The following is a 24408-nucleotide window of genomic DNA, read 5'->3' as shown; positions in this document are numbered from 1 at the left end:
AGCTCGACGCCAGTAGAAGTGGTCTGGCGCCAGCCACGTAGCACCATTTATTCTGCGGACGATGAAGCTGTTCTGGGTTTAGTCAACTTAATTAATGTTAATCAACAAAAGTTGTTGGGAACATCGCTACTAGCAAGCTAACATGAACGAACGTGATGCATTTAATATGTTTAAATACTTGCTTATGTGTCCGCAATATTTCAGCGATTTTTCAAACTGAGAAGATGGGCTTTCGTTTCCTTGCGTAGGAAGACTGTACCATCAATTTGAAAACAGGATACTAAATCCAGAGTCTCGGTAAATGCAGAGTTATCTTTGATGCACAGTGTAGACCATCGTATTGAGAACTTACACCAAAATCCAGAAAACCAACATATACTATGGAGCTAAGAAATCATTTGCGTAGTTCACACCAGAGGCTAAGATATTACATTACATCCAGCAAATCGAGAAAAAGATCTGAAGAGACGTTTAAGGGAAAAACGCACTAAACCGACAGATGGCTTCCGTCACAGAAACATGTGCAACCATATTTCTATTTATATATGTGTCTTCCTCCTCCACGAATAAATTCCATTACTGTACCTGCACCAATATTTCACTTGCACTCCCTACTCGCAGTTTATCTTGAGCATTCTTTTTGTTGTATTTAGCACTGCCGTGATCGTAAATAAGAGCATATTTCTCCATAAGACCAACAAAATGAGCACTGGACTTAGGATCGTCTCTCGGTTTCCTAGGTACAAAGAAAACAGAAATTTTCGTAAACTGTCTCTAGCACAGACTTCGCGTGTGACAAAAGTGGAACACACCGCATTTATCTGGCAGTTACATGTCGAGCCATAGGACTGAATTACGTCGCTTCTCTATTAGACTGTGTTTGTTCAATCTGAACTGGCAAGCCTTGTGCAATATCACGCACTATATAACTTGCCACATCGCACAGATGGGTAGGATTACCATATTTTGAAACCCCAAAACGAAGGCACCCACAACTGGATCGCTTTTAGGATGGTTCTAATACGAATCTCAATAAGAGGGTAGAATAAGGTAAACTTTGCTGACGTCATATCATAGACTGCAATGCAAAAATGTATTTTTTCCGGTGATCGGTACTAGATTGTTGTGACCAGGCGAATGTGCTTTCGTTCGGGCACAAATGAGGGTTCTTTGATAGCTCTGGCAAAAGACTCATTAAAGTAGATCACATAAAATATTAGTTCACTTTATAAATGAATAAAAGATTTACTTTGAAACACTTCTTTGTCACTGAATAATTTTCAACTGTCATGGACTCCCGTGTCATGGACGTGACGAGCTAACTAACAAACTGTTCTCTGGAGGTACAATGTTCCACATTTAAGTGAACAGCTCATTAGAAACTTTAACATGTTGGTTCTAGGCGATGATCTTGAGTGCTGTAGATGAGGTCTCGAACTGAGGCTGGGCTCTTGCTAGCTCGACACTATATTGACCTAAGCGTGAGGCGTGGTCTTCTGAAGCGCCTCCCATACGACGTTTAGGATTACAACGAGTCCTTGCTAATGCCTGTGCTACTTATTCACGTTGCCGACTTTGATGTGGCACCACGATCTCTGGACGATTCTACAGATTAGAATCATCTTCGTTTTTAAATAAGGAAGTACGACTGCCATACAACAGTGACTATCATGTTCATATCGAGATCAAGACTATTTCCTTTTGGACTTCCAGATGGAAAACTATTAGTTTCGTTTTAGATCGTCAAATGGCTGTATTACATACGAAACAAACAAAATAAAAAATATAAGAACGTAGGCTTCCGCGGCCGGTGTCATAGTGATTAAAATTCTTCTGGGTATTACGCCGCGTCGTTGCTAAAAACTAACAACGATAGTAAACTAAAACCGACGTTTCGGCCGAATTTCAAAGGCCTTCCTCAGGGCACGACTGGTTTTGCATGCGGATAGGTGCTTCTATTTATTACAGACTATCGGTGTCTGACGTCACTACTGTAAAACTTTTAATTGGCCCTCTAATATGATTGGCTAGTCATGACGCAAGGGAAGATGGAAGGAAAGAGGCTATTCGTCGATGTCCATGTCGTCAACGATTGGTAGCTGTCCGCCAATCAGCATTCGGCTTCTGGTCGGCAGGTTTTCCTCCTGGTGTGCGCGGAAGTGGACTGACAGTTGTTCTACAGCTGTTTGTGCAGATACGTCCGTGTCCTGCGTGGCTTCTGCCCCGCGACCGCTCGCGGCCCGTTGGACTGGGATGGCCGGCAGCCAGGACGCCGGGAGTTTGTAGCCATCTTCCCTTGCGTCATGACTAGCCAATCATATTAGAGGGCCAATTAAAAGTTTTACAATAGTGACGTCAGACACCGATAGTCTGTAATAAATAGAAGCACCTATCCGCATGCAAAACCAGTCGTGCCATGAGGAAGGCCGTTGCAATTCGGCCGAAACGTCGGTTTTAGTTTATTATTATTGTTAGTTTTTAGCAATGACGTGGCATAATACCCAGAAGAATTTTAATCACTATAAAATAAAAAATATTACACACCACACTGACACCTACATGACTTCTGAGCCCATGTCCCAAGTGTGTTTCTCATTTGGCTGGATCTTTTTTAAAAGTTCCTTTTGTTGAGACGAATAAAATTTTACACAAATTGAATTTTACCATTGCAATCCCTATTGCAGATTCATCTGTTAGTCTATTTCTCTCCGTTGTCCACTGTGCCTGTATTAAAGCAAGCAACCTCTCAGCAAAAACGTTATGGGCTGGCACTGCAAATAGCAATCGTGAAACAATAATTAAATTCACTACGCAATTCTTCACTACTACGTGATTCAATGTACTGTACTTCTTATGGCTCGGTTGAGATTTTCCGACATATGTGGCTGTGATTTATTTTTAATATTTGAAAAGTGATCAGAATACTTTTCTTAATCAATTTAAATACTTTTATTCAACAATAATTTGATTCCGGAATCATTTTCACTCTGCAGCGGAGTGTGCGCTGTTGTGAAACTTTCTTGGCAGATTAAAACTGTGTGCCGGACCGAGACTCGAACTCAGGACCTTTGCCGTTCGAGGGCAAGTGATTTACTAACTGAGCTACCCAAGTCCCGAGTTCGAGTCTCGGTCCGGTACACAGTTTTAATCTGCCTGGAATGTTTCATAACAGCGCTCACTCCGCTGCAGAGTGAAAATCTCACTCTGGAAATATTCCCTAGGCTGTGGCTTAGCCATGTCTCCGCAATATCTTTTCTTCCAGGAGTGCTAGTTCTGCAAGGTTCGCAGGAGAGCTTCTGTGAAGTTTGGAAGGTAGGATACGAGGTACTGACGGAAGTAAAGCTTTGAGGACGGAGCGTGAGTCGTGCTTGGATATCTCAGTTGGTACAGCACTTGCCCGCGGAAGGCAATGGTCCTGAGTTCGAGTCTCGGTCCGGCACACAGTTTTAATCTGCCAGGAAAGTTTAATAAGTTGATTGATTCTTCCACATAATACACGATGGTGTAATTCAATAACTAACGATATGAGATGAAAACAAAAATTAAGATCTTAATTCTCAAAACTAAAAAATGTGGACATTAGCAGAAATTAAAAAAATGTATGTGGATCTTAAGTTGAATTGGTGGAGATGCCCGCATAAACGCGTACATATGGTAAGGCTATATTTAGGGGGATCAGCTGACAGTTTACCTTAATCGTATGTGTGCTACAGCAAATATCACTCTGACTTGACAAGTCAACTTGTAGAGGCGCACATGTACAGTTTTATCTATAAGAGTGTGGCCGGCTTTAAAGCAGACGAAACACAGGAGCCCCTGTAAGGGGATTAGCGGCTTTTTTCGGTCGGTGCCCACGAGAAATACGGGCCCCGCAACCAACATGTGGTGTCACACTAGTCGGCTTGTCCACCATACTTCGCGAACGCTCGGCTCCGTCCGAGGCCCATGGGAAATCAATGTCAGTGGAATGGTACTCACTAAAGGTCTTGATTGGATCGTGTGCTATGGAGACCTTACATCCGGCATGGAGACGGCTGCTGGCACTCGTAAGACCTGTAGTGTGACGTACGCGCCGCGGTGCCTTCCGCGTGGGCCTCGGTTTAGGCCAGCTGAGCGTCCGGGGCGACGGTGGCGCCGCGCTGTCTGCGGCGGCGGAGGGGCGCGGCTGGCGAGCGCTCGCGTGCTGGGGTCGGATGCGGGGTCAGGCGGCGCGTGCGCACTGACCCCTTGACCCCTGATCGTTTCCGCCGCTCATTACACCGACACCTGACCTCCGACACGGCGCGCCTGCGCTGCGGAGCGCTCAGCCGCGTGCCAGCCTTTTTTTGTTCGACTTTTCCCGGCTTAGGCTGACCGTCCGGAGCCCTTCACACGATACCATTCCGTGTCGCACAACATCCGCCGGCATGTGCGTTTCTCATGCAAAGCCGAGCGGCTAGTTTCGCACATCTTTGTTTCCATCCATATTCTGGACTACGTCTTATTATGCGTAACCAAGATTTTTTTAAATTTTTTTGTCAGTATTCTGACGAATTAATAATATGTAACTTTAGCCACGACGCCACACAAGGCACAGATATCAAGAAGGCACTTGAAATGAGTGGCTTACGCTTACGTTTCAGTAGAAGATCTGCTTCATGATGTACAACCTCAGCCCCGATTCCACACAAACCACTGTTATCAAGCTTGATAACGTCACATTTACAAAAGTTAACAATATTAAGTATTTGGGATCAGTAATATCAAAATGTAATAACTCCAAGAAGGTGCTGACAGGTGAGAATATTACCGAACTGTCAGTTTAATAATAATAATAATAATAATAATAATGAGCGTATGGCATTGGTGGCCAGGAGAACCCTCGCGGGGCAGTTCGGTCGCCGCTCCACAAGTTCTTTAACGCCACTACGGCGACTTGCGTGTGAATGAGGATGAAATGATGATGAAAAACACACAACACCCAGTCATCTAGAGGCAGAGACAATCCCTGATCCCGCCGGGAATCGAACTCGGGACCCCTTGCGCGGGAAGCGAGAACGCTACCGCAAGACCACGAGCCGCGGACAGTTTAATAATCATGGCTGCAAAATACTGAAAAGAATTATTTACAGAAGAATGGAAAAACTTGTAAAAGCCGGCGTATGGGAAGCTCAGTTAGGGTTCTGGAGATGTTATGGAACATGCGAGGTAATACTGACATACGACTTATCTTACCGCAAGTTAGATTAAAACCTACTTTTATAGCTTTTATAGACTTTGAGAAATCTTTTGACTATGTTGACGGGAATACTCACTTTGAAATTCTGAGGGTAGCAGGGGTAAAATACGGGAAGCGAAAGGTTACATACCACTTGCTCAGAAACCAGACGGTAGTCGTAAGAGTCGAAAGGCATGAAAGGGAAGCAGTGGTTGAGAACGGAATGAGACAGGGTTGTAGCATGTTCCCGATACTATTCATTCAGAACACTGATCAAGCAGTAAAGGAAACCAAAGAAAAATTTGGAGAAGCAATTGAAGTCTAGGGACAATAAATAAAAACTTTGCCGAGACATTGTGTTTTTGTCAGAGACAGGGCCGGACTTGCAAGTGCTGTTCAGTGAAACGGACAGCATCTAAGAAGGAACATATAAGATGAACATTAACAAAAGCAGAGCAAAGGTGATGGAATGTAGCTGAATTAAATCAGGCGGTGCTGAAAGGATCAGATTAGGAAATGTGACACAAACTAGTGATCAGTTTTGCTACTTGCGTAGTAAAAAAACTGATGGCGGCCGAAGTAAGTAGGACATAAAATGTAGACTGGCAGTGGAAAGAAAAGCGTTGTTTCTGAAGAAGATACATTTGTTAACAGTGAATGTAGATTTAAGTATTGGGAAGTCTCTTCTGAACAAATTTGTCTGGAGCGTAGCCTTGTACGGAAGTGAAACGTGGACGATAGGCAGTTCAGACAAGAGGAGAATGTAAATTTTTGAAATATGGTGCTGCATCAGAATGCTGAAGATTGCATGGATAAATACCGTAAGTAATGAGGTACTGAGTAGAGCTGAGTATAAAAAAATTTGTGGCACAACTCGAGAAAAACAAGGAATTGGTTGATGACACACATTTTGAGACATCAAGGTATCGTTGATTTAGTACTGCGGGGGGGGGGGGGGGGGGTTTAAAAATTGCAGGGGGAGACCAAGAGACGAGTATAGTAAACAGATTCGAATGGCTGTAGGTTGTAGTGGTTATTAGGAAATGAAGAGGCTTGCACAGGGTAGAGTAGTGTGGAGACGTGCTTAAAAAACAATCAGAATAACAGATGGCGAATCAGTTAAAGCAGACGTAACTTACAGCAAAAAATCGGGTTGGAACAAGTGCGCCGGCCGCGGTGGGCGAGGGGTTCTAGGTGCTTCAATCCGGAGCCGCGCGACTGCTACGGTCGCAGGTTCGAATCCTGCCTCGGGCATGGATGTGTGTGATGTCCTTAGGTTAGTTAGGTTTAAGTAGTTCTAAGTTCTAGGGGACTAATGACCTCAGATGTTAAGTTCCATAGTGCTCAGAGCCATTTTTGCTCAGAGCCATTTGAACCATTTGTAATATGAACAATGGGAAAATATTCGTTGCCGCTTTGATTTTAATGAACGCTATGAAACCTATGATGCTAGAAGCAAGTAATGAGTGTTCGCACAGAACTAACGAAACTAATTAGAAATAATTGTCGAAGAAACTAAAAAATCAAATCGCACATTGTTTGATAGCTCTCGACCATACCCGCAATGTACTTAGCCGACGATCTAGCAATTGGTACAGACTAGGAAAGCCATAAAAATCTATAGATAATTGCGTATAGTCTCCTACGCGCCAACGGCGGAGAGAGAAAAGTCTGCTATTTTGTCAAATGATGACATTATTGGAGATCTGTCTATGTTACGCGATAAAGAAATTTGATAATGTACAACAGCAAGCAGCCACAATTTGGATTTAATTTTAGCGTATTGATAAAACATCGTCACCAGTTTAGAATCCATGCAGGGTGTTCGGAAATTCCCGTTACAAACTTCTAGGACTTGTAGAGGGGAGTGAGCACATAATACTTTGAATAAGAACCTATGTCTGGAAACATACTGTTTTCGTTCTAAGGCGGTTTCAATTCAGATGATAAACTCATCCACTCCTGCTTGTGGAATGGAATTAGGCGTGACGCAGTAAAATTATAAGGTCACAACTCCTAGGAAACGTAACGAAACATCAATTTATTACTTAAGTGCATTAGTTCGTATTTACACTTACACATTACGTGTTCACATTATTTCAAAACGAAAAGGAACCCAGCATGCTGTACGTAATGTTTAATTACGCTCGCAGAAATACGACAGCTATGATTTATGAACGAGGAGACACCAAAGTATCGTGCAACAGTACCTCACCGTATTGTTTCGTAGGCTATGGATTGGTCGTGGTGGTCCGCTTGTCCTCCCCATTCAGCGGACCTGAAGCGGTTCGATTTCTGAGTATTGGGCCATTTAAAGGCTTTCGTGTATGACCAGTTATCGAATGTGTGCAGACGTTGCAGAAGCGTGTGACCGATGCGTGTGACACAATGTGAATGGAGCCAGGAGGTATTTGAAAGAGTGCGTGATCCGCTACGAAGAAGGGCTGAAGTATGTGTCAAGATGCGTGATAACTACATGGAGCACTGCCTACAGTGTCTATTGCTGCATAACAGACAGATGAGAATGAGAGGAAAGCCTGACCCGTATTTCGACAGCTATTGTCTCCGGTCATATAGTTACCAAAATGAGAAATGCTCAGAATATAGTACAAAAAGGCGACTGTGTCTTGGGCAGTTAGGGATGTGAAACAAGGGTATCAGCTTTTGGACTTACTTGGCAGCTTCAAAGACATTTAAGCCAAATAATCTTGACATACTGGCGCTTGTTTACTTGTTAGTATTAGTAACAATGTCATGTAATATATTGCATCGTTTCAAGAAAGTAACATGATACATGATGCCACGTCGTATAACAAGACACATGCCATAAAGTCATCCAAAATGGAATCTGTCATGTCATACAGAATGACTCAATGTGTCATTAAAATTCAGGATGCATGCATCCTCGCTCAGGAATATTTTCTACTATGGATGCACACCTATTCTCGGATACTTCATATTGTACATACATTCCGCACTCTAAAAGCACATCATTTTGTGTCTGTTTGTTCTAACAACCCTCATCATACATGTAACAGTGGGTAGGTCTGAGAGCTCACTGCAATGCGTAAAAAAACACGAATATGTCTAGACGTTTTGAATTAAATGTTTTTTGAAGCTGCCAGATGAATCGAAAAGCTAGTTCCCTTCTGTTACATCCCATACTCGGCTTTCTTGAGTTACGATAGTCGTATTTTTCCTTTTGGCTACGAACTCCTGCTTTACCATAATTTTGACATTAGAACGCCATAGCTTGGCAGCTGATGTAGATTTTTGCTGACTTGGGTGAAGACGGGTCCGGTATAGGCTTTTTTTTTATTGTGTATTGAACTATGTTGCTTGTATCGTGGCAATAAAGCTTTCATAAAACATAAGGGTGACCTCAATTTGCATGTATTTGTGTACCTTCTTACAAAATTTGAATCGATTCGCAAGTAGGGCGTGTAAAAAACCACAAAAACCTCTTTTTTGTACGTAAAATCCGAATGAAGCTAGCTATTTGAAACGGAGTTTTCAATTTTGTCGTAAGAATGCATTTTTTAATATTTTTTTTATTTACTCTAAACCATTCTCGCGCATTCAATCCGTGTAACAACGAATTTTTTACGTGCTACATTCAGCTTGATTTTAAGCCATTATATTTCGTCATCGGATAAAGATGATTGGATAAAAAAATTCCTTTTAACTTTATACATTTGGCTACCTTCAAACACTGTTTTGACCGATTCGTACAAGTTTAAAGTATAGAAGTGGCGTGCTACAAAGCCTCCCAGACAAACCTATTTTTTGCACGTAAAATATACACGAAGCAAGATTTTTCCAAACGGTTAAAACTTTCATCAGACCAAGATCCGATACACCGGTGAACCAAACTTGAACAATCAGTTTCGCCCCAGTCCTCAGTTATTTAAGGGTGACTGTTTTTGCACACAAAATCTGAGCGAGGGTGACTGTTTTTGCACGTAAAATCCGAATGGTGGACATACAAATGGTACCAGCAGCTGAGCATTAATTTCGGCCCAGTTAAAATCTTTTGCAAAATGAATTATTCGATTCACATAATTTATGTCGAAACAGCTTCGGTTCGTCTTTCAAACCTTGCTTAATATATTGTAACATAGCTACAGTAAGACAGATGTTAGAATGGCTATACAAATGGCCGCTGATCCGGTCTAAATCAAAAACCTTTTACCGCATGTTTCTGTCTCAAATACGAGGGACATTTCATAAACAGTGCACAGGTTGGTATTACTGTAGACTGTTCGATGAAACAACAACGAAAACTACGTCAGATGGTGTTGGGAGTTTGAGGAAGAGCCACGTATTTTTGTTTTTTCGTTGTGTACTCTGATAAAATTGGCGAGTGGTAGAAATGGACCCTGTAGGGGTCTGGGATACTGTGACTGTTAAGACCAGATGTCGTACTTCAAGATCGAAACTTTACGCGGCGAAACCCGACGGAAACCCAGTGTGATAAGTGGAGGTTGTGGCGAGTTTACAGTGGACCTTAGCGCAGTTTCACGTTGGAATAATTGTTTTTGTGGTGATCGTATGAGCATAGGCGATAATCCAAGACCCGGAAGGCCAAAAACGTAAACAGATGAACGAAATGCGAAACTTGTTGCAGATGCTCCTGAAGAAGATCGCAGTGCGATTTACGAGGAATTCTCTGAAGCCACAGGAATTGCTACACCATCAGTACTCCGTGTTCTGACAAACGATTTGAAGAAGAGAAAACGTCCTGCAATGTGTGTCCCACATTGTATGATTGTTGAAGAAGAGCAGAAATGCCTGGACATTGCTACCTTGCTCTAACAACGATTCGACCGTGAAGGTCATGGACTCTTGTGTCCAATTGTTGCTATTGATGAAATGTGGATTAGAGACTTTGAACCGCAGATGAAATCACGGTCTAGTAAGTGGAGAGTTTCAGATTCTCTACGCAAAAAAAGTAAATGATCACTTTTGCTTATGACCACCAAGCAATAATCATGTCAGATAGTCCCATGTGGAGCAAGTGACACAGCAGTGTATTGTCGTAACTTCATGCAAACCCTGTGCAGAAAAATGCACCTCAGATGCTCGAGGCTGGGCCGCTCATTCTCCACGACAACGCACGCCCGCATGTTGGCAGTGTTGTAGCCCAAAGATTGCGCGAATACGGATGGGAAGTGTGGTATCGATAGCAACGATGCCATAGAATAGTTTCTCAAGTTGGCCCTACGAGAGACACAGACGACAGCGCCCTCTAGCCGATGCTGTCGAGGTCTACGAGCACCGCGACTGCTTCACCCCATTTCATCAGGTGCAGCCAGCCAGGACACTTCGCTTCAGCATCGCACCTATGTACAAAGTTATGTAATCGTTTATCACCTTGTTTTTGTACCAGTAAACCACTTTCTTGCAGTACCGACTTGTATTACCTTTTCCCGTTCCTACCCACGCGCCGCCTCCCAGGCGGGATACAAAAGGAAGTGTTGCCAAACCCTCCCTACAGCCTGCACATGAGTCCACAGGACTTCGACTTGTTCCCGAAGCTGGGAAAACCTGTGCGTGGATCTCGTTATTTTTCTCTGGAAGAGCTTTCTACCACCGTCACCCGGGCCATTCGGCGAATGAACAGAAGCAGTGACCTGTATGAACCCCAATGTCTCGGAAGCTCTATTATTCCAGTCATAGGGAAGTAGGGAGACTATATAGAAGTCCTGTAAAAAGATATTGAAAAAAACATACGTATAAGTCAAAAAATTTGTGTGCATTATTTATTAAATGTCCCTCATAGGAACCGGGCACCAAGAGCCCCCACTCTTCAAATATCAATTCCGCGTGCGGCCTTTTCAGATATATCTCTTACAGCGCGGAAGGAACATTTCCTTCAGTTTTGACCAACACTACATTTTGTAGAAATATGTGACATTTCTTTAAACAACCTACATAGACTTACCACGTTCTTTGACTCACTCACAAAGCAGCTGGTATAGACGTGTGTATTCAAGTACAGAAATACGTGAACAGGCAGAATACGGCGTTGCGGTTGGCAACGCCTACATACGACAACAAGTGACTGGCGCAGTTGTTAGATCGGTTACTGCTGCTACAATGGCAAGTTATCAAGATTTAAGTGAGTTCGAACGTGATGTTATAGTCGGCGGAAAAGGGATGGGACAGCTTCTCCAATGTAGCGATGAAGTGGGGGGTTTTCCGTACGACGATTTCACGAGTGTACCGTGAATATCAGGGATCCGGTAAAACATCAAATGTCCGACATCGCTGCGGCCGGAAAAAGGTCCTGCAAGTACGGGACCAACAACGACTGAAGAGAATCGTTTAACGCTACAGGAGTGCAACCCTGACGCAAATGCTGCAGATTTCAATGGTGCTCCATCAACAAGTGTCAGCGTGCGAACCGTTCAACGAAACATCTTCGATATGGGCTTTCGAAGCCGAAGGTCCACTCGTGTAACCTTGATGACTGTCGACACAAAGGTTTACGCCTCGCCTGAGCCCGTCAACATCGACATTGGACTGTTGATGACTGGAAACATATTTCCTGGTCGAATGAGTCTCGTTTCCAATGGCGGATGGAAGTGTACATCTACATCTACATCTACATGGATACTCTGCAAATCACATTTAAGTGCCTGGCAGAGGGTTCATCGAACCACCTTCACCGGCCGGTGTAGCCGTGCGGTTCTGGGCACTACAGTCCGGAGCCGAGCGACCGCTACGGTCGCAGGTTCGAATCTTGCCTCGGGCATGGATGTGTGTGATGTCCTTAGGTTAGTTAGGTTTAATTAGTTCTAAGTTCTAGGCGACTGATGACCTCAGAAGTTAAGTCGCATGGTGCCCAGAGCCATTTGAACCATTTTTGAACCACCTTCACAATTCTGTATTGTTCCAATCTCGTATAGCGCGCGGAAAGAATGAAACCTATATCTTTCCGTACGAGCTCTGATTTCGCTTATTTTATCATTTTGATCGGTCCTCCCTATGAAGTCGGTGTCAGCAAAATATTTTCGCATTCGGAGGCGAAAGTTGGTGATCGGAATTTCGTGAGAAGATTCCATCGCAACGAAAAATGCCTTTCTTTTAATGATGTCCGTCCCAAATCCTGTATCATTTCTGTGACACTCTCTCCCATATTTCGCGATAATACAAAACGTACTTCCTTTCTTTGAACTTTTTCGATGTACACAGTCAGTCCTATCTGGTAAGGATCCCACACTGCTCAACACTATTCTAAAAGAGCACGGACAAGCGTGTGTAGGCAGTGTCCTTAGTAGGTCTGTTACATTTTCTAAGTATCCTGCCAATGAAACGCAGTCTTTCGTTAGCCTTCCTCACAACATTTTCTATGTGTTCCTTCCAATTTAAATTATTCGTACGGGTATGGAGACAAATGTACGGGTGTGGAGACAACGTTGTGAATCCATGGACACTGTATGACAGCAGGGTACTGTTCAAGCTGGTGGAGGCTCTGTGGTGGTGTGGGGCGTGTGCAGTTGGAGTGGCATGGGAACCCTGATACGTCTAGATACGACTCTGACAGGTGACAGTCTGACGGACTGGACAATGCGACACCCCATACGTCCAGAATGGCTTCAGGGGTACTCTTCTGAGTTTAAACACTTCCGCTGGTCACCAAACACCCCAGACATGAACATTATTGCGCGTATCTGGGATGCCTTGGAACGTGCAGTTAAGAAGAGATCACCGCCCCCTCGTACACGTACGGATTATGGACAGCCCTGCAGGATTCATGGTGTCAGTTCCCTCCAGCACTACTCCACACATTAGTCGATTCCATGGCCACGGCGTGTTGCGGCATTTCTGCGTGATCGCGGGGGCCCTACACGATTGTCGGCAGATGTACCAGTTTCTTTGGCTCTTTAGTGTGTTAGATGAACGCAAGCGCTGAGTAGTAACAAATTTTATATATTTCTATATAATTTAATAAAATTTCTCTAGGGAGAGAACGCGACTGATCGAGACGGCTGATGCTTTTACGCTTGTATACATACAGGGTGAAAAGTATTTAAACCGACAAATTCTGGAGGTTGTAGGGGACATCAAAACAAATATTTTTCCCTGATGTCATTTTTTCCTATGAGGATTATTTAAACCGCTGGAAGTCATATTACTCTCTTCAGTCGTTAACGACATATTACGATCTTCAGTTGTTAGAGGGCGTATTACACTCTTCAGTTGTAGGCAACTGCTGTACACCAGTGTAGTAGTGCACTGTCTCTGTTTACTAATGGAGCGATACACCTGGAGTGAGTACACTGGTATGGTTGGTGCGTTCTACGTAGCGCACCACAATGGACGAGCTGCACAGCGGGTTTATCAGCAAAAATATCCTAATCGCCTTATCCCGCATCATACGACCTTTGTTGCTGTGTAACAACGTCTGCGTGAGCTCGGGTCATTTAGCAGATTACCTGGACAGGGACGCCGTCGCACGGTAAGAACGCTGCAATTTGAGGAAGCTGTCTTGCAGGATGTGGAGCGGAATCCTTCAATCTGCACTCGTGCAATTGCACGTAACATGGAGACGAATCAGACAAATCACTTAGAGCGTGTCCACAACCTGGAACCAGTTGATTATCCACCCAGGGCACAGTTTTTGCAGTGGTACCTGGAACAGTGTGAAATGAATCCTACATTTCCATCCTCTGTGTTGTTTACCGATGAAGCAACGTTCGGGTGTGATGGAGTCTTCAACATGCGCATTTAGCATTTCGTTAATGTGTGGGTCGGTGTTGTTGGGGACTGTTTGATTGGGCCGTATCTGCTACCTAGGCCATTAAATGGCAGGCACTATTACAATTTTCTCGCCAGAGCATTGCCAGAATTGCTGGAAGACGTCCCGCTCCCTACAAGACAACGCATGTGGTTTTAACATGACGGGGCGCCGGCACATTTCAGTCAACGTGTGCATCAATTCCTGGACCGACGGTTCCCATCATGGACTGGAAGATGTGGTCCTGCACCATGGCTTGCTCGATCCCCAGATATGTCCCCTTTGGACTTTTTTGTGTGGGGAGAGATGCGCAACCTTGTTTACGCAACTCCTGTTGCATCAGAAGAGGATCTGGTTGCCCGGATAGTAGCAGCATGTACATCTACATGATTAATCAGCAATTCACATTTAAGTGCTTGGCAGAGGTTCATCGAACCCCATCATACTATCTCTCTACCATTCCACTCCCGAACAGCGCGCGGGAAAAACGAACACCTAAACCTTTCTGTTCGAGCTCTGATTTCTCTTATTTTATTTTGATGATCATTCCTACCTATGTAGGTTGGGCTCAACAAAATATTTTCTCATTCGGAAGAGAAAGTTGGTGACTGAAATTTCGTAAATAGATCTCGCCGCGACGAAAAACGACTTTGCTTTAATGACTTCCATCCCAACTCGCGTATCATATCTGCCACACTCTCTCCCCTATTACGTGATAATACAAAACGAGCTGCCCTTTTTTGCACCCTTTCGATGTCCTCCGTCAATCCCACCTGGTAAGGATCTCACACTGCGCAGCAATATTCTAACAGAGGACGAACGAGTGTAGTGTAAGCTGTCTCTTTAGTGGACTTGTTTCATCTTCTAAGTGTCCTGCCAATGAAATGCAACCTTTGGTTCGCCTTCCAAACGATATTATCTATGTGGTCTTTCAAAATGGTTCAAATGGCTGTGAGCACTATGGGACTTAACATCTGAGGTCATCAGTCCCCTAGAACTTAGAACTACTTAAACATAACTAATCTAAGGACATCACACACATCCATGCCCACGGCAGGATTCGAACCTGCGACCGTAGCGGTCGCGCGGTTCCAGATTGAAGCGCCTAGAACCGCTCGGCCACACCGGCCGGCTGTGGACTTTCCAACTGAAGTTGTTCGTAATTTTAACACCCAGGTACTTTGTTGAATTGACAGCCTTGAGAATTGTCCTATTTATCGAGTAATCGAATTCCAACGGATTTCTTTTGGAACTCATGTGGATCACCTCACACTTTTCGTTATTTAGCGTCAACTGCCACCTGCCACACCGTACAGCAATCTTTTCAAAAACGCTTTGCAACTGATACTGGTGTTCGGATGACCTTATTAGACAGTAAATTACAGCATCATCTGCGAAAAACCTAAGAGAACTGCTCTGATTGTCACCCAGGTCATTTACATAGATCAGGAATAGCAGAGGTCCCAGGACGCTTTCCTGGGGAACACCTGATATCACTTCAGTTTTACTAGATGATTTGCCGTCTATTACTACTAACTGCGACCTGCAGACAGGAAATCACGAATCCAGTCGCACAACTGAGACGATACCCCATAGGCCCGCAGCTTGATTAGAAGTCGTTTGTGAGGAACGGTGTCAAAAGCTTTCCGGAAATCTAGAAATACGGAATCAACTTGAGATCCCCTGTCGATAGCGGCCATTACTTCGTGCGAATAAAGAGCTAGCTGCTTTGCACAAGAACGATGTTTTCTGAAGCGATGCTGATTACGTATCAATAGATCGTTCCCTTCGAGGTGATTCGTAATGTTTGAATACAGTATATGCTCCAAAACCCTACTGCAAACCGACATCAATGATATAGGTCTGTAGTTCGATGGATTACTCCTACTACCCTTCTTAAACACTGGTGCGGCCTGCGCAATTTTCCAATCTGTAGGTACAGATCTATCGGTGAGCGAGCGGTTGTATATGATTGCTAAGTAGGGAGCTATTGTATCAGCGTAATGTGAAAAGAACAGTAGTTCAGGATACTCCTTGGGTTTTTGCCCGTGTCAGACAGAACATGATCCGACGGTGTAACCCTTGTTTACGTTTCAATGGAGGCATTTTTGAAAATCTACTGTAATTGAAATTGGGTTGTGTTAATGTGTTGTCTCTTGGTCATAAAAAGTGGAAAAGTGTTTGTCGGTTTAATTAATTTGCCGCCAGAGAAATCTTCCTCTACCGGTTTAAATACTCCTCATAGAAAAAAATGACATTAGGGAAAAATATTTGTTTTATTGTCCCCTACAACCACCCAGAGTTTGTCGGTTTAAATACTTTTCATCCTGTATTATGCGAAAGAACTTTCCCCCCCTCCGTTAGAGGTTTGTCGTAGGACAGTGGAACGACAAAGTCTTCAATTGAATTTTGTCGTAGGTCAGAGAAATCACAGAGGTGTTAATTTGAATTTTCTCCTCGAGTTGGTCTCCAATGATGTGGCTGGTCCTGTCAATAGCACGCAGCGTGACAAAGCAGAAGAGCTGTGTGTGTGTGTGAGAGGGCGTGGGCCGCCGGCCTGGGTCCGTGGTGGTGACTTATATTGGGCGCACGGCGGCCGGCGTGTGTCACTGACCGTCACAGAACCGGTCGGCCGCGGCCGCGGGCGCAGCTGCGGCGGCGCCGAGCTGCACGGGAGCCGATCCGGGGACCGCACCGGTCACTGCCCCGCGAGCCGGCGCGGCACGTGACCGCCGGCGGCCCGCGCCATCACTTACTCCTGTCACCACTGCTCGCCGCTTTCACTCGCCGTGTTCTCAGCATAGGGACTTCGCAACTGGACTGGATTTGCGATTTCCTGTCAGATGCAACAGAAGTTGCTTAAACAAAGTTGCGCATCTCTCCCCACACAAAAAAGTCCAGAGGGGACATATCTGGGCAAGTCTTCAGGTCCAGATTGTATACCGATTAGGTTCCTTTCATATTACGCTGATACAATAGCTGCCTACTTAGCAATCATATACAACCGCTCGCTCACCGATAGATTTGTACCTACAGATTGGAAAATTGCGCAGGTCGTACCAGTGTTTAAGAAGGGTAGTAGGAGTAATCCATCGAACTACAGATCTATATCATTGACGTCGGTTTGCAGTAGGGTTTTGGAGCATATACTGTATTCAAACATTATGAATCACCTCGAAGGGAACGATCTATTCATACGTAATCAGCACGGTTTCAGAAAACGTCGTTCTTGTGCAACGCAGCACACGAAGTAATGGCCGCTATCGACAGGGGATCTCAAGTTGATTACGTATTTCTAGATTTCCGGAAAGCTTTTGACACCGTTCCTCACAAACGACTTCTAATCAAGCTGCGGGCCTATGGGGTATCGTCTCAGTTGTGCGACTGGATTCGTGATTTCCTGTCAGGAAGGTCGCAGTTCGTAGTAACAGACGGAGAACCATCGAGTAAAACTGAAGTGATATCAGGTGTTCCCCAGGGAAGCGTCCTGGTACCTCTGCGGTTCCTGATCTATATAAATGACCTGGGTGACAATCTGAGCAGTTCTGTTAGGTTGTTCGCAGATGATGCTGTAATTTACCGTCTAGTAAGGTCATCCGAAGACCAGTATCAGTTGCAAAGCGGTTAGAAAAGATTGCTGTATGGTGTGGCAGGTGACAGTTGACGCTAAATAACGAAAAGTGTGAGGTGATCCACATGAGTTCCAAAAGAAATCCGTTGGAATTCGATTACTCGATAAATAGTACAATTCTCAAGGCTGTCAATTCAACTAAGTACCTGGGTGTTAAAATTATGAACATCTTCAGTTGGAAAAACCACACAGATAATATTGTGGGGAAGGCGAGCCAAAGGTTGCGTTTAATTGGCAGGACGTTTAGAAGATGCAACAAGTCCACTAAAGGGACAGCTTACACTACACTCGTTCGTCCTCTGTTAGAATATTGCTGCGCGGTGTGGGATCCTTACCAGGTGGGATTGACGGAAGACATCGCAAGGGTGCAAAAAAGGGCAGCTCGTTTTGTATTATCACGTAATAGGGGAGAGAGTGTGGCAGATATGATACGCGAGTTGGGATGGAAGTCATTAAAGCAAAGACGTTTTTCGTTGCGGCGAGATCTATTTACGAAATTTCAGTCACCAACTTTCTCTTCCAAATGCGAAAATATTATGTTGAGCCCAACCTACATAGGTAGGAATGATCATCAAAATAAACTAATAGAAATCAGAGCTCGAACAGAAAGGTTTAGGTGTTCGTTTTTCCCGCGCGCTGTTCGGGAGTGGAATGGTAGAGAGATAGTATGATTGTGGTTCGATGAACCCTCTGCCAAGCACTTAAATGTGAATTGCAGATTAATCATGTCGCTGTAGATGCAGATGGCACAGTTCGTAGCAATTGACGGAAAGTTATCGAGTAAAACATAAGTGATTTCAGGCGTTCCCCAAGGTAGTGGCCGGCCGGGGTGACCGAGCGGTTCTAGGCGCTACAGTCTGGAACCGCGCGACCGCTACGGTCGCAGGTTCGAATCCTGCCTCGGGCATGGATGTGTGTGGCGTCCTTAGGTTAGTTAGGTTTAATTAGTTCTAAGTTCTAGGGGACTGATGACCTCAGCAGTTAAGTCCCATAGTGCTCAGAACCATTTGAACCATTTTTGAACCAAGGTAGTGTTATAGGCCCTTTGCTGTTCCTTATCTATAGAAACGATTTGGGAGACAATCTGAGCAGCCGTCTTCGTTTGTTTGCAGATGACGCTGTCGTTTATAGTCTAATAAAGTCATCAGAAGATCAAAACAAACTGCAAAACGATTTATAAAAAATATCTGAATGGCGCGAAAAGTGGCAGTTGACCCTAAATAACGAAAAGTGTGAGGTCATCCACACAAGTGCTAAAAGGAATGTGGTGTGCGTACTGTAAGACCTTCGGTACGCACACCATAAGATTATTTGACTTGTCGCTCTAACGAAGTAGGCGAGTGTCAGCAATATGTCTCGTGGTCTTATTGTGGCGTGTTTATCTTCTGCCGTTAGGTCAGACAATAGAAATGCCACTTGCATTAGGTCAGACAATAGAAATGCCACTTGCACGCTTAGAGTAGCAAACTTACGGTGACCAACTTTAAACAGAACTTGATTAATTTTCACACACATTTATTAAAATAATAAAAAAACATAGACATTGCGTAACTTGATTCCGGATGCTGTTTACAATTGACAATCAAATGTTCCTTTGGTCTTGGTATGTTAATCTTATCTCACATATCTCTGATACTTGACAAAGTGTCTATACATGTATCTTCATGGCTATGTACAGGAATATGATGATCTTATTAGGCGCAGACTGAAACTTGACTATAGACTGGTACAGACTAATGCAGACTGGTACAGATAAATGCAGACTCGTACAGACTAATGCAGACTGATTAATCGGAGGTCTGTACACTCGTTATAATACCTCGCGCGTTCAGGTATCACTGCGCGAGTGTGATCCGCGAGGAGAAAAGTTTCTACGTTAGCAGCAATCTCATTGGCTGCGTTACATATTAATACGCGGATCGGCGTAAGCAGCATTTGGTCCGGCTCTAGCCGGCCGAAGTGGCCGTGCGGTTAAAGGCGCTGCAGTCTGGAGCCGCAAGACCGCTACGGTCGCAGGTTCGAATCCTGCCTCGGGCATGGATGTTTGTGATGTCCTTAGGTTAGTTAGGTTTAACTAGTTCTAAGTTCTAGGGGACTAATGACCTCAGCAGTTGAGTCCCATAGTGCTCAGAGCCATTTGAACCATTTTTGGTCCGGCTCTAAGGCAGCGCCATCTCGTAGTGCGGACGAGCGCTGCGCCTACGCTGTTGTGCTTAGTGGGGCGCGCTCTGGTGGGAAAGTTGTGTACGCGCTGCCTACGCGGAACTATGTACACAACAAGGAACTCGTTAAACTTCGGTTACACGATAAATCAGTGTAATCTAAAAGCCGTAAATTCAACTAAATACCTAGGTATTATAATTACGAACAACTTAAATAGGAAAGAACACACAGAAAAATTTGTGGGGAAGGGTAACCAAAGGCTGCGTTTTACTGGCAGGACACTTACAAAATTTAACAGATCTATTAAGGAGGCTGCGTACACTACGCTTGTCCGTCCTCTTTTAGAAAACTGCTGCGTGGTGTGGGATCCTTACCAGTATAGACTGACAGAGTACATCGAAAAAGTTCAAAGAAATGCAGCACGTTTTGTACTATCGCGAAATATGGGAGAGAGGGTCGCAGAAATGATACAGGATTTGAGCCGGAAATCATTAAAAGAAAGGCGTTGTTCGTTGCGACGGAATCTTCTCACGAAGTTCCAATCACCAGCTTCCTCCTCCGAATGCGAAAATATTTTGTTGACATCTCCGACCTACATAGGGCGGAACGATCACCACGATAAAATAAGGGAAATCAGAGCTCGTACGGAAAGTTATAGGTGTTCATTCTTTCCGCGCGCTGTACGAGATTGAAATAATAGAGAATTGTGAAGGTGGTTCGATGAACCTTCTGACAGGCACTTGAATGTGATTTGCAGAGTATCCATGTAGATGTAGATGAACTGTTTCAGGCGGTGCAATGCGTCTTCCAGTAGCTCTGTCTAGATCTGTACTTTGCAGTCTACCGTGCTGCAGTGTATGATGAATGTATTTACTGTAATACAATTAAAACGCCTTCCCCATCCTTTGCTGTTGCATTTGCAGATGGTCTTCGAGAAAAAAAAGTATTGCCGGTACCTCTCTGAAAAACTGTCTCTCATTTTACCGTTAGGATCGTTGCTTGAGATAGATGAAATGACGTACCCAGTTGCAGCACATCGTTTCCACACTGAAAAAGGTTGTGAATCTATTAACAGCCTTGTCAAATTCTCGTATGGTAGAGAGTCGTACAGACATTTTTGGCCCCAAAACAACAATGTCTTAATGTTTTTGACAGTTCAATCTAACGCTCACGTTGCGAAAACAGCCAAAATTCACCTCAAGAAACGAAATGAAATGCGCAAATAATGTACTTTATTATGGAAACGCCGGTAGCAAGGAAGTAACTGTCTTGGCAACTAAAAGTAGCCACACCTTTTTCGTGCCCTTATTTCATCGACTCGTTCGTGAAACTCTCCCTAGATGGGAGCGCAAGTGTTAGCGTATTGCATTGTACTTTAGCGAAACATTCACATACTTACCATGCGTTTAATACATTTTACAGAATTTTCAGTCCCAGGATTAATGTGTTGAAAAAAAAATTAATATTAATTGTCGGTTAGTGAAGCGTCAGAATTTAATACATTGAGGTGAAAGTCATAGGATAGCAATATGCACATGTGCAGATGGTGGAAATACAGCGTACACAAGCTATGAAGGGCACTGCATCGCCGGAGCTCTCATTTGCACTCACGTGATTCATGTGAAAAGGTACTCGACTTAGTAATGCCTGCAGACTTCGAACGCGGAATAGTAGTTGGAGCCACATCTACATCTAGATATACACTCCTGGAAATTGAAATAAGAACACCGTGAATTCATTGTCCCAGGAAGGGGAAACTTTATTGACACATTCCTTGGGTCAGATACATCACATGATCACACTGACAGAACCACAGGCACATAGACGCAGGCAACAGAGCATGCACAATGTCGGCACTAGTACAGTGTATATCCACCTTTCGCAGCAATGCAGGCTGCTATTCTCCCATGGAGACGATCGTAGAGATGCTGGATGTAGTCCTGTGGAACGGCTTGCCATGCCATTTCCACCTGGCGCCTCAGTTGGACCAGCGTTCGTGCTGGACGTGCAGACCGCGTGAGACGACGCTTCATCCAGTCCCAAACATGCTCAATGGGGGACAGATCCGGAGATCTTGCTGGCCAGGGTAGTTGACTTACACCTTCTAGAGCACGTTGGGTGGCACGGGATACATGCGGACGTGCATTGTCCTGTTGGAACAGCAAGTTCCCTTGCCGGTCTAAGAATGGTAGAACGATGGGTTCGGTGACGGTTTGGATGTACCGTACACTATTCAGTGTCCCCTCGACGATCACCAGTGGTGTACGGCCAGTGTAGGAGATCGCTCCCCACACCATGATGCCGGGTGTTGGCCCTGTGTGCCTCGGTCGTATGCAGTCCTGATTGTGGCGCTCACTTGCACGGCGCCAAACACGCATACGACCATCATTGGCACCAAGGCAGAAGCGACTCTCATCGCTGAAGACGACACGTCTCCATTCGTCCCTCCATTCACGCCTGTCGCGACACCACTGGAGGCGGGCTGCACGATGTTGGGGCGTGAGCGGAAGACGGCCTAACGGTGTGCGGGACCGTAGCCCAGCTTCATGGAGGCGGTTGCGAATGGTCCTCGCCGATACCCCAGGAGCAACAGTGTCCCTAATTTGCTGGGAAGTGGCGGTGCGGTCCCCTACGGCACTGCGTAGGATCCTACGGTCTTGGCGTGCATCCGTGCATCGCTGCGGTCCGGTCCCAGGTCGACGGGCACGTGCACCTTCCGCCGACCACTGGAGACAACATCGATGTACTGTGGAGACCTCACGCCCCACGTGTTGAGCAATTCGGCGGTACGTCCACAATACGCCCTCGCTCAAAGTCCGTCAACTGCACATACGGTTCCCGTCCACGCTGTCGCGGCATGCTACCAGTGTTAAAGACTGCGATGGAGCTCCGTATGCCACGGCAAACGCTGACACTGACGGCGGCGGTGCACAAATGCTGCGCAGCTAGCGCCATTCGACGGCCAACACCGCGGTTCCTGGTGTGTCCGCTGTGCCGTGCGTGTGATCATTGCTTGTACAGCCCTCTCGCAGTGTCCGGAGCAAGTATGGTGGGTCTGACACACCGGTGTCAATGTGTTCTTTTTTCCATTTCCAGGAGTGTATATTCCGCTAGACACCAAGCGGTGTTTGGCGGAGGGCACAATTCGCGCCAAAGTCATATTCCCCGCCCTCTGTTCCACTCACGGATCGCGTGTGGGAAAAACGATTGTCTGAACGCCTCAGTACGAGCTCTAATTTCCCTTATCTTTGAATGGTGATCATTGCGCGATTCGAAAGTTGTTGGTAATAATATATGCTCTACATCCTAGGTTACGACCGGATTTCGGAATTTAGTGAGCAGCCCCTTCCGTTTAGCGCGCCTTCTATCTGCAAGTGTGTCCCACTTCAAACTTTCTATGAGATTTGTAACGCTCTCTCGATGTCTAAATGTACCAGTCGCGAATCTTGCCGCTCTTCTTTGGACCTTCTCAATCTCTTGAATAAGACCCAACCGGTCCCATACAGACGAACAATACTCTAAGACTGGACGAACTAACGTATTGTAAGCTGTTTCCTTTGTTGAAGGACTGCATCGCTTCAGGATTCTACCAATACACAAAAATTTAGAGTTTGCGTTACCTGTTACTTGTGTAATCTGATCAGACGCATGGGACATTCCATTTCGGAAATCGTTACGGAATTCAATATTCGAAGATACACAGTTTCAAGAGTGTGCCGAATATTGCACATTTCAGGCATTACCTCTCACAACGGATGGCACAGCGGCCGATGGTCGTCACTTAACAACAGAGAGCAGCGGCGTTTCCGTAGAGTTGTCAGTACTAAAAGAGAAGCAACAGTGCGTGAAATAACCGCAGAAATTAGTGTAGGATGTACGACGGACGTATCCTTTAGGTCACTGCGACGAAATTTGGCGTTAATGGGCAACGGCAGCAGACGGCCGATGCGAGTGCCTTTTCTGACTGCACGTCATCCTTTGCAGCGCTTCTCCTGGTCTTGTGACCGTATCTGTTGGACCTTAGACGACTGAAAAGTTGTTGCCTGTACAGTGAGACCCGATTTCAGTTGCACGAACTGATGGTAGGGTTTGAGCGTCGCGCACGCCTTACGAAGCCGTGGACCTACGTTGTCGACAAGGCACTATGCAAGCTGGGTGGTCACTCCATAATCGTGTGGGCTGTGGTCCTCTGGTCCAACTGAACCGATCATTGACTGGAACTGGTTATGTTCGGCTACTTGGAGACCATTTGCAGCCATTCATGGTTTTCATTTTTGTGGATGGCAGTGCGCTATGTCATCGGGCCACAGCTGTTGGCGATTGATTTGAAGAACATTCTGCGCGATTCGGGCGAATGAGTTGCCCAACCAGATCGTCCAGATCGTCCGACATGAATCCCATCGAATATTTATGGAACGTACTCGAGAGCTCAGTTCGTGCACAACATCCTGCACCGGCAACACTTTCGCCATTTTGCACGGGTACAGAGGCAGTATGACTCAATAATTTCGCAGGGGATTTCTAACGTCTAGGTGAGTCCATGCCACGTCGAACTGCTGCGCTACTCCAGGCGAAAGGAGGTTCGACACGTATCTCATTACTTATTGTCACCGCACTGTAGAGAGATACACAAACAGAGATTCGAGAGTGAAGTTTCAGCCATTCCCCTTTCCT

This window comes from Schistocerca americana, chromosome 4, assembly GCF_021461395.2.
Source record: "Schistocerca americana isolate TAMUIC-IGC-003095 chromosome 4, iqSchAmer2.1, whole genome shotgun sequence".
Lineage (NCBI taxonomy): Eukaryota > Metazoa > Arthropoda > Insecta > Orthoptera > Acrididae > Schistocerca > Schistocerca americana.
Note: the sequence above shows the minus strand (reverse complement) of the source record.